This window comes from Setaria viridis, chromosome 8 (genome assembly GCF_005286985.2).
Source record: "Setaria viridis chromosome 8, Setaria_viridis_v4.0, whole genome shotgun sequence".
In the NCBI taxonomy this organism is placed as follows: domain Eukaryota; kingdom Viridiplantae; phylum Streptophyta; class Magnoliopsida; order Poales; family Poaceae; genus Setaria; species Setaria viridis.
This window is the reverse complement of record NC_048270.2, coordinates 27,965,751-27,973,749: the sequence shown is the minus strand read 5'-3', so window position 1 is coordinate 27,973,749 and position 7,999 is coordinate 27,965,751. Positions and strand designations below refer to the sequence as shown.

At 44.2% G+C, this 7,999-nt stretch overlaps 1 pseudogene; it reads left to right on the top strand.

Annotated features, from left to right (window-relative positions):
• The first annotated feature begins 3,057 nt into the window (after positions 1–3,057).
• Positions 3,058–4,345, top strand: LOC117834440 (uncharacterized; annotated as a pseudogene).
• Positions 4,346–7,999: the final 3,654 nt, after the last annotated feature.

Sequence of the window (7,999 nt, the reverse complement as noted above, 5' to 3'; positions counted from 1 at the left end):
ATTCAGCCAATTGTTCAAAGTGCAATCCATCTACACTTCGAGTTGCAAATACTGTACACCACTTACTATGGTCATGAGTTGTAAATTTCAATGGGGGCTAGCAGCACATTTGGAAGAGAGGAGTCATCTAATAGGCAAAGGTGTTTAGCCGTGCTAGCGTTAAAATGTAAAATGCATCACATGACCGGTTGCTTCATGATACACCACATATCTGCGATAAGACGATTCATGTTTGCAGTCTTCATGTTTTCACAAAGCAGATGGTTTCCACTGCATATTTTCCCAAATTGATCCATGTTTATTCAACTGCCTGTACGTGCATTGTTAATTAATATGCTCATTCATTCCATTTGAGCATTTCAAACTGTCAAAATCTAGTACTCGCTCCGTTCCAAAATGTACGTCGTTTTAGATTTTTTAGTTTCATAAATATTATTATGCATCTAGATATAGTATATATCTAGTTGCATAACAATATCTATAAACAAAAAAATTAAAACGACTTACAATTTGAACGGATGGAGTATTGAATAATCTTAGATTTGTCGTCGGCTGGAGATCGATTAATTGGTTTAAGTTTCATCGAGAGAGTGGTGTCTGCTGATTGCTCCTACACTGATCACGACGTGACGCTCATCAGTCTGGATACATCCTCTCATGTCTCATCCCTGGTATATTCTCCCATGGCTTGGGTTCCGCGAAGCGACAACTGACGCCGCGATCTTTAATTTTCTTGGTGCCGCTAATGTTCTTTTTTATTTGGCCTAACAGTGTCTGCTACCAACTGTGTCATTGCGGACTCACGGTGTAAAAGACGCCACGAGTGTTCGTGTGATCCAGTGACACGTGTACATTTTCTTTTCTTGATGATGGTGGTGACACATGCTGAGACTCTCACAAGTTTGAAGAAGTGGTGTAGACTTGAAATTCACATTGTTCAAACAAATTTGAAGAAACAACTTAATTTGAAGCTAGCTAGTTTGTGCTGGGCTCTAGCTGGACCGACCCACTTGGTTGGCTAGGCTCGGCCGAAGGGTGATATGTCGGCAGGGAGAGACAACAGTGACGATCACTCCATGCTCACTCTACTCCCTGCCATATTCGATTCGTTCTCGCACGTACATCTTAGCCTCTTAGGGCACCTTTGGCAGCCCAATTCCCCAACGGGTTCCCAACCATTTCCGCATGTCGGCAGCCCACGCGAAAAGTTCCCACGGGCCAGTTCACCGGCATCTTTGGAAACCTGCTAGGCGGGGAAGTCCGGCCCATCTCAGCCCAATCTTCCGTGCGGAACGGCTCCTGGCCTCTAGGCATCGAGCGCCTGTGCCCGTCCCGAGGACACCGTCTCCCCCGCGTTTCCTCGTCTCGCCCATCTCGCCAGAAAGCCGCCGCCACCACCCCGCGTCTCCTCCTCCGCCGCTGCTCCCCGTCTCCTCCTCCGCTGCCGCCCCCCTATCTCCTCCTCCTCCGCCAACTCGTCCATCTCCCAAGTCGAACACTGCCGCCGACTCATCCGTCTCCCCCGTCGAACATCGCCGCCGCAGTCGCTCGCTCCTCCGCCATCGCCCTCCCTCCTGCTCGTCGCCGATGACCTGCCGCGCCTCCGCCCTCTTGCCTGCTCGAGTAAGTCCTCCGCCAGCCTCTCCTTGCCATGCTAGGGTTTCTCTTCTCCTCTTTTCACCTCACCTCACACTCACAAAAGTTCTTGCAGATCTTATGGCAGTGTAGTTCCTACGGCGAATGATGACCTGACGCAGTTCCTACGGCGGTGGACTTGCCCGATTCGGACTCCACTGCCACCTCCACCTCCCCATCAGCCATCAGGTAACTAACCACACCAACAAGTACTTAGATTATGGCTGCTTGAAAACAATGCTAGTGTATATTGCTCAGGTAATTTATCTTTGCTTTCACTGTGACTGATAGCGTGCATCATTCTCATTCTGATTACCTTGCTCAGTAGTCCAGCCTGAATTTGCTTCTTAGTTTAACAGAATGCATCATTGCCTTTTTGCACAACAGTAGATGCACGTGGGAACAAAGTGTTCATAGATGAAAGTTGTTAAGCATGGAATAGTCACCAACAGATTAATATTTCCCTCATGGGCAATGTTAGCTCCTCTTTGAATATGATTTTGGCAGTTATTTGCGCTTTCTTCTCACCTTATAGTGCTATTTCATATCTGTGATTGTAGATTTGTAGTACATTGCTCGAGTAAATTTGTGCTGTGCATTTCATTGTTTTGTCGAGTAACAGGAGTTGCAACGCTGTAACAAGAAGTCAACAACATTTCTTGGGATTAACCCATGTGGTGTTCTTCCTCACTCTACTGGTTGTTAGAGGAAGTCAAATTCTGTCATACACTCATGCTACACATATTATTTTTCCTATTTGTTATCCAAAGCATCGATTAGCTACTCTTATGGCAACTACTGAGTAGAAAAGATGGTAGGTTCCAACCTTACATCAGCTGCATGCGTGACCAGTTAATAACCTTATTTAAACTATTTTCAAGGATATATATATATATATATATATATATATATATATATATATAGAAGATAATTATTAGCACCATAAACCAGTCACAAGCCTCCATTTAACCTGTTATTTGATAATTTGTAACTATCAATTTAGAATGTCTAGCAGAATTTAATTGTTTGAACTGTAACTAGAAACAAATTGTCACTGAATGCTTATACTGAATTCTGTAACTAGAAACAAATCTTGATCTTGTTTATTTCTGGGATTTTGTTAACTGGAAACAAATTGTCACTGAATGCTTTTGTTTGTTTCCATACAGTTGATGTATTTTCAGTAAAGTTACCAGTTTTGACTATAAGTTTGAATCAGATCTTTTGTTAGCTATCTATTGTGAAATTGTTATGTCATGTTATTATGTGCATGCTGTTGAGAATCTGGGGATAGAAAGATCTTTTGTTAGCTATCCATTGCCTTTTAGCCTTACCAAATTTCCAAATTGACCGGCGGTCACGCTCTGTACACTCCTAATTTTATCTTATTGTTCTATTTGATGGGTTATTATACACCAGATAATGGGATCTTGGGAGGAGCAAGTTAGGTAGTTCTTATTGGAGGAGGAGGAAGAGGATGATGAGCTATTTTTTGTACTTATTCCTACCATAATTCCGTACCTACAAGAAGAGAAAATGCTTGTACACACATCTTCTCTTCCTGGTGCCAAAAAGGTGAAGGAAATCCTTGAAGGGCACCCGAGTTGGTGTAAAGTTGAGTTCTGATTGGAGCCTGAAATATTTAAAGCCACAACGGATTTTCTTAGAAGAGAGAATTTGCTCCATGACACACGAGGTGTTGCTGTTGAGGAGCAGCTTGGGATGTTCATGTTTATGCTCTCACACAATGCTAGCAACCAAAGGCTATAGAAAGCTTTTCAACACAGCGACGAGACAATCCATAGGAAAATAACAGAAGTTTTCAAAAATAATTCCTGCTTAACTCATCGATTTGTGAGACTTCCAAGTTCATTCCAAACTCATATCAAAATAACGACAGATCCTCATTTTATGCCCTTCTTTCAGGTGCCAATCTTTTCTTTCCAAGTGTATAATCCTTTCCCCAGTCTTTTCTTTCCTTGCATGCCAAGTCCTTATTTTTTTTTCCTTCCATGCAGAATTGCATTGGTGCAATCGATGGCACTCATATACCAATCACCATCGCAGAAGACAAGGCCCCTCCCTACAGAAATAGGAAGGGAGCCATACCACATAATGTTATGTTAGCCTATAACTTTGACCTTAACTTCACATTCATTTCATGTGGATGGGAAGGGTCAGCATCAGATGCAGGAGTCCTTAGATCTGCTGTTAGCAAAAGATTTATTGTGCCAGAGGGGAAGTTCTATCTTGTAGATGGTGGGTACACAAATACATCATCCTTTATTGCCCCATATCGAGGAGTTCGTACCATCTCAGTGAGTTAGAAGGCGTCATTCATCTCAAAGTGGTTATGCAAACTACAAAGAACTGTTTAACCATTGCCACGCATTGCTTCGCAACCATATAGAGAGGGCCATTAGTGTTCTAAAGAAGAAATTTCCAATTTTGAAAGTAGGCACTTTCCATCCAATAGAGAATCAATTCAAGATTGTAGCTGCAGTAGTTGCATTTCACAATATAATTAGAGGGCAAAATGGTCAAGAGGGGGTGGCTGGATGACCAACCAGAGTATATCCCAACAGATCAATATGTTGATGTGCCGGAGGAGGACAACAACTATCCAAGTGAGGCGGAATCAAATGATGGCAGTACTCTAAGAGATCAGATTGCACACCAAATGTGGGCTGCTTATAATAATAATGATTAGTCTAGTTTGATTCCTCTAGTTTGTGTATGTTTTGCTTATGTAATTTTTGGAACTTTCTACTGCAAACATTATTGTAATAAGTGCCTTTTTTAATGCAATTGTTATTTTTGTACTTGAATTTCTATTTTTTGAGGCACCTTGATCTTGCTTATGTTTCTTTGTACCTCATCTTAACATGTTTTGATAAATGCAGTCATAGTAGGAGAAGCTGATAGGGTTGCTTGGAACTCCTTTTGAGAAATGTCTTGTTGAAATATTACTTGAGTACAAAGATAACCCCAAATATAAAGGTCAAAATGGTTAGGTATCGGAGGGCTGGAGGATTATCACTAGCAAGTTGAATGAGAAGTTTCCCATAGCTCATTTCTCAAAGAAGCAGGTGCAGGAGAAGGAGTTCAAAGCTAATCACAAGGTACTAAGAGATGCTAAAAGAGACAGTGGTAATGGTTGGAATGAATCTTTGTATATGATACTAACGGAACCACAAGTATGGGAGAAGCTAATTGCGGTAAGCCATTTGGACTCTATATAAAATATGCTAAGAAGCAACTACGTTATTGTTGTTAACTAATTATCCTTTTCTGTTACATTCAATAGAATCACCCAAGAGTAGGGAAGTTTCGCAAAAAACCATTTCCCCACTTTTACCAATTGGAAGCACTATATGAAGGTGAAGTTCCCTCACTTGCATAACTTAATTTATTGCTTTCAACATCAAATAATTTTGTGGTTCTAATATGAGTTCCAATTGTCTCTTGAAAATAGGAAGTGTTGCTATAGGAAATCTAAACTTCACATCAACCATGCAAGTGGATCCTCCTTCTGCTCCTACACCTCCTCCTCCTGTTGCTCCTGTTGTTCCTCCTCCTGCACCTCCTGTTGAAAGAAGTAACTCTAAACAAAGCAGCAGTCACTTGGGTGCGTATCCATTGCTTCGAGTTTCGATGGCTAAGAGACTTCTAATGCACATAATGAATGCAATGAAGCTCAAGATTCAAGACAGGAAGGAGGTGGAAGTGGGAGAAAGCGTAAGAAAAGTCACATTGGCTCTGCTCTTGAGGGATATGTGGAGTACTGTTGACGCCAGATTTTGACACGTGTGTAATCGGCGTCAGGGAAAGAAGAAATCAGAAGAAACGGCGAGACACAGGGATGGCGGATGGAAATCGGCCGATTGGTGCTACAGTTATGGATCGGCCGATTGACCTTTGGAGCTCCGCCTCGCCCGACCCCTGAGGTCTGGGATCGGATGCGCCCGACCCTCCAAGGGAGGATCTCCGCCTCACCCGACCTTAGGTCCTAGGGTCGGAGTAGTCTGAGCCCTCTACACATGGGTCCTAATCGGTTGTCCCTTGCCGATGAGGTGAATAGAAATTGGCCGATTAGGAGGCTGGAGCAATTGGGCTGGTATGGGCTTAAAGTCGATTATGAAGATAAAGAGGGAGTCAGCCCATGAAAGCATGATGATCAACTCCAGTACGAATCGTACTTGTAAATATTCGTTTTTGTTTAAAATTAGAGATAGAGTTCGTTTAAAATTAGAGATAGAGTTCTAGTCGGTTAAGGAGTCGTTTGTAACAGGCTATAAATAGCCACCTTCTTAGATCTGTAATCATCATCAACTCAATACAACAAACTACTATTTCCTCGTACTTACTTTCAAGCCGGCGACTTCGCCAATACTTTTCTCTTTTCATGAGTTCGTACGGGTTGGTGGGGCTGCATCAACTTGACCTCCGGCCGATCTTGTAAGTTCCGATTATCGAATAATTTCTAAGCTTTAACTTCGGGCGCATCGCTGTCGTTTCGTTTAGATTTATTCATCAATTATCGATATTTACTAGGATTTTAGGTTTTACCTGTTGTTCTGGTTTTATCACTATTTATCCAGCTAGGAATCGGCAATTTCGGCTTTTCTTGTATTTCATCATTTGATCTATTTATTTCACGCATAGCCGATTAGATCTGTTCCTAGTGTCGTTACTGCAGCGTTGCTTAGATTACTCCAGTGGTTTTCTTTATCGACGTTGCCTGGTAATCGGTCGCATTATAACCGATTTCCTCATTATAAGCAAATCGGCCGATCCGCTGTTAAGCTTTCTCGAGATCGGAATTTTAGCCGATCGCTACCTCTGGGATTTGACACGTTTCTCTCCTTGCCAATCAACAGGTCAGATTGGCTGGCACGCCGCGCGAACCGCACCAGGGCGATCACCCGAACAAGAGCTAAGCAGATTCTCCCGGGTCGTGTGTCCGACGCTGGGGATTCGATCAGTCGATTTCTAGCGCCAACACACTTTTGGCACGCCCGATGGGACAGATACAACCGCCAATATGTCGAAAGCTGCTGAAGTCTCGGAAGATAACGTCATCAAAGTGACAGAAGCAGACCTCAGGGACGACCAGAGGGAAGAATTAGAGAAGCAGACGGCATACTACCGGAAGACATGTCTGCAGTCCTTCAGTCGCACCAGGAGCGGAGAGACTGTCAAAAAGACTCCATTTCCAACTCCCCGCTAGATCACAATCACTGAGGACTCGGACAAGATGTCCGAGATGGTTCAACAATCTGTCTATCAAGCTTTCATCGATCAATCCCCGGTGATTTCTAATACGGTATACAATACCGTCATCAGCTCCTTAGCTAGCGGTGTATCTCAAGGGTACCAGGGGCCGGCATATGCTTCGCCAATTACGGCTCCGAACAAGAGTTATTCAAATACACCTTATTCGACTTCTTAGCCGACCCAAATTCCAGTTGGAGGTTCTGGCGCTTCCTCATCATCGATCCCTAGTTTAATGGCGCACAATATCTCCAGCCGCATCCCATTCAGTTGTCCTCCGCGCAGTTTCCTCCGTTAAATCCAGCGCCTTGGGGGGCACCATCAGTGATGGCCGCCCAGGATCAACCGGCCAACCATGGAAGTCCTCAACTCCAGGCATCTTTCCAGGCGGCTGCTAGGCCAATCATGCCGCAGTATCAGCCTGTCGCACCGGAGATGAGCAGGGCGGCAGAATCAACGGAAGTACTTCGGGGCGTTGCGTCGCTCGTACTGTATGACGAAGCACGCGGCTCATTAAAACAGCCGACCCTGACTACGCAGCCGGCTATGACACATCAGACGCCACACGCTTTCACTCATCATCAAGTCATCCCGCCGCCAATATAACAGCACGTACCAATTCCCCAGCCGACGGTACACCAGCTACAGCCGGACTGGTCGGCACGCATAGTAGAGGTGATTCATGAACAATTCGGCTTAAAATCGAAGGTGCAGACCTACACATACAGGACACCGTACCCGCCTACATACGACTCATTGCCGTTTCCCTATCGGTATAAAGTTCCTGATTTCACTAAGTTTTCGGGACTGGACGACACCTCAACTGTGGAACACGTGAACAGATTCATCATCTAATGCGGGGAAGCAGCGGCGCAGGATGCTCTACGGGTGCGCCTTTTCTCATCATCCCTGTCTGGGTCAGCCTTTCAGTGGTTCACTACATTACCGCCCAACTCGATAATTACGTGGACTGATCTGGAAAGGCAGTTTCACAAGTATTTCTACACCGGGATACATGAGATGAAGCTGTCCGATTTAACCAGCCTCAGGCAGAGAAGCGACGAGCCGGTATCCTCATATGTACAGAGGT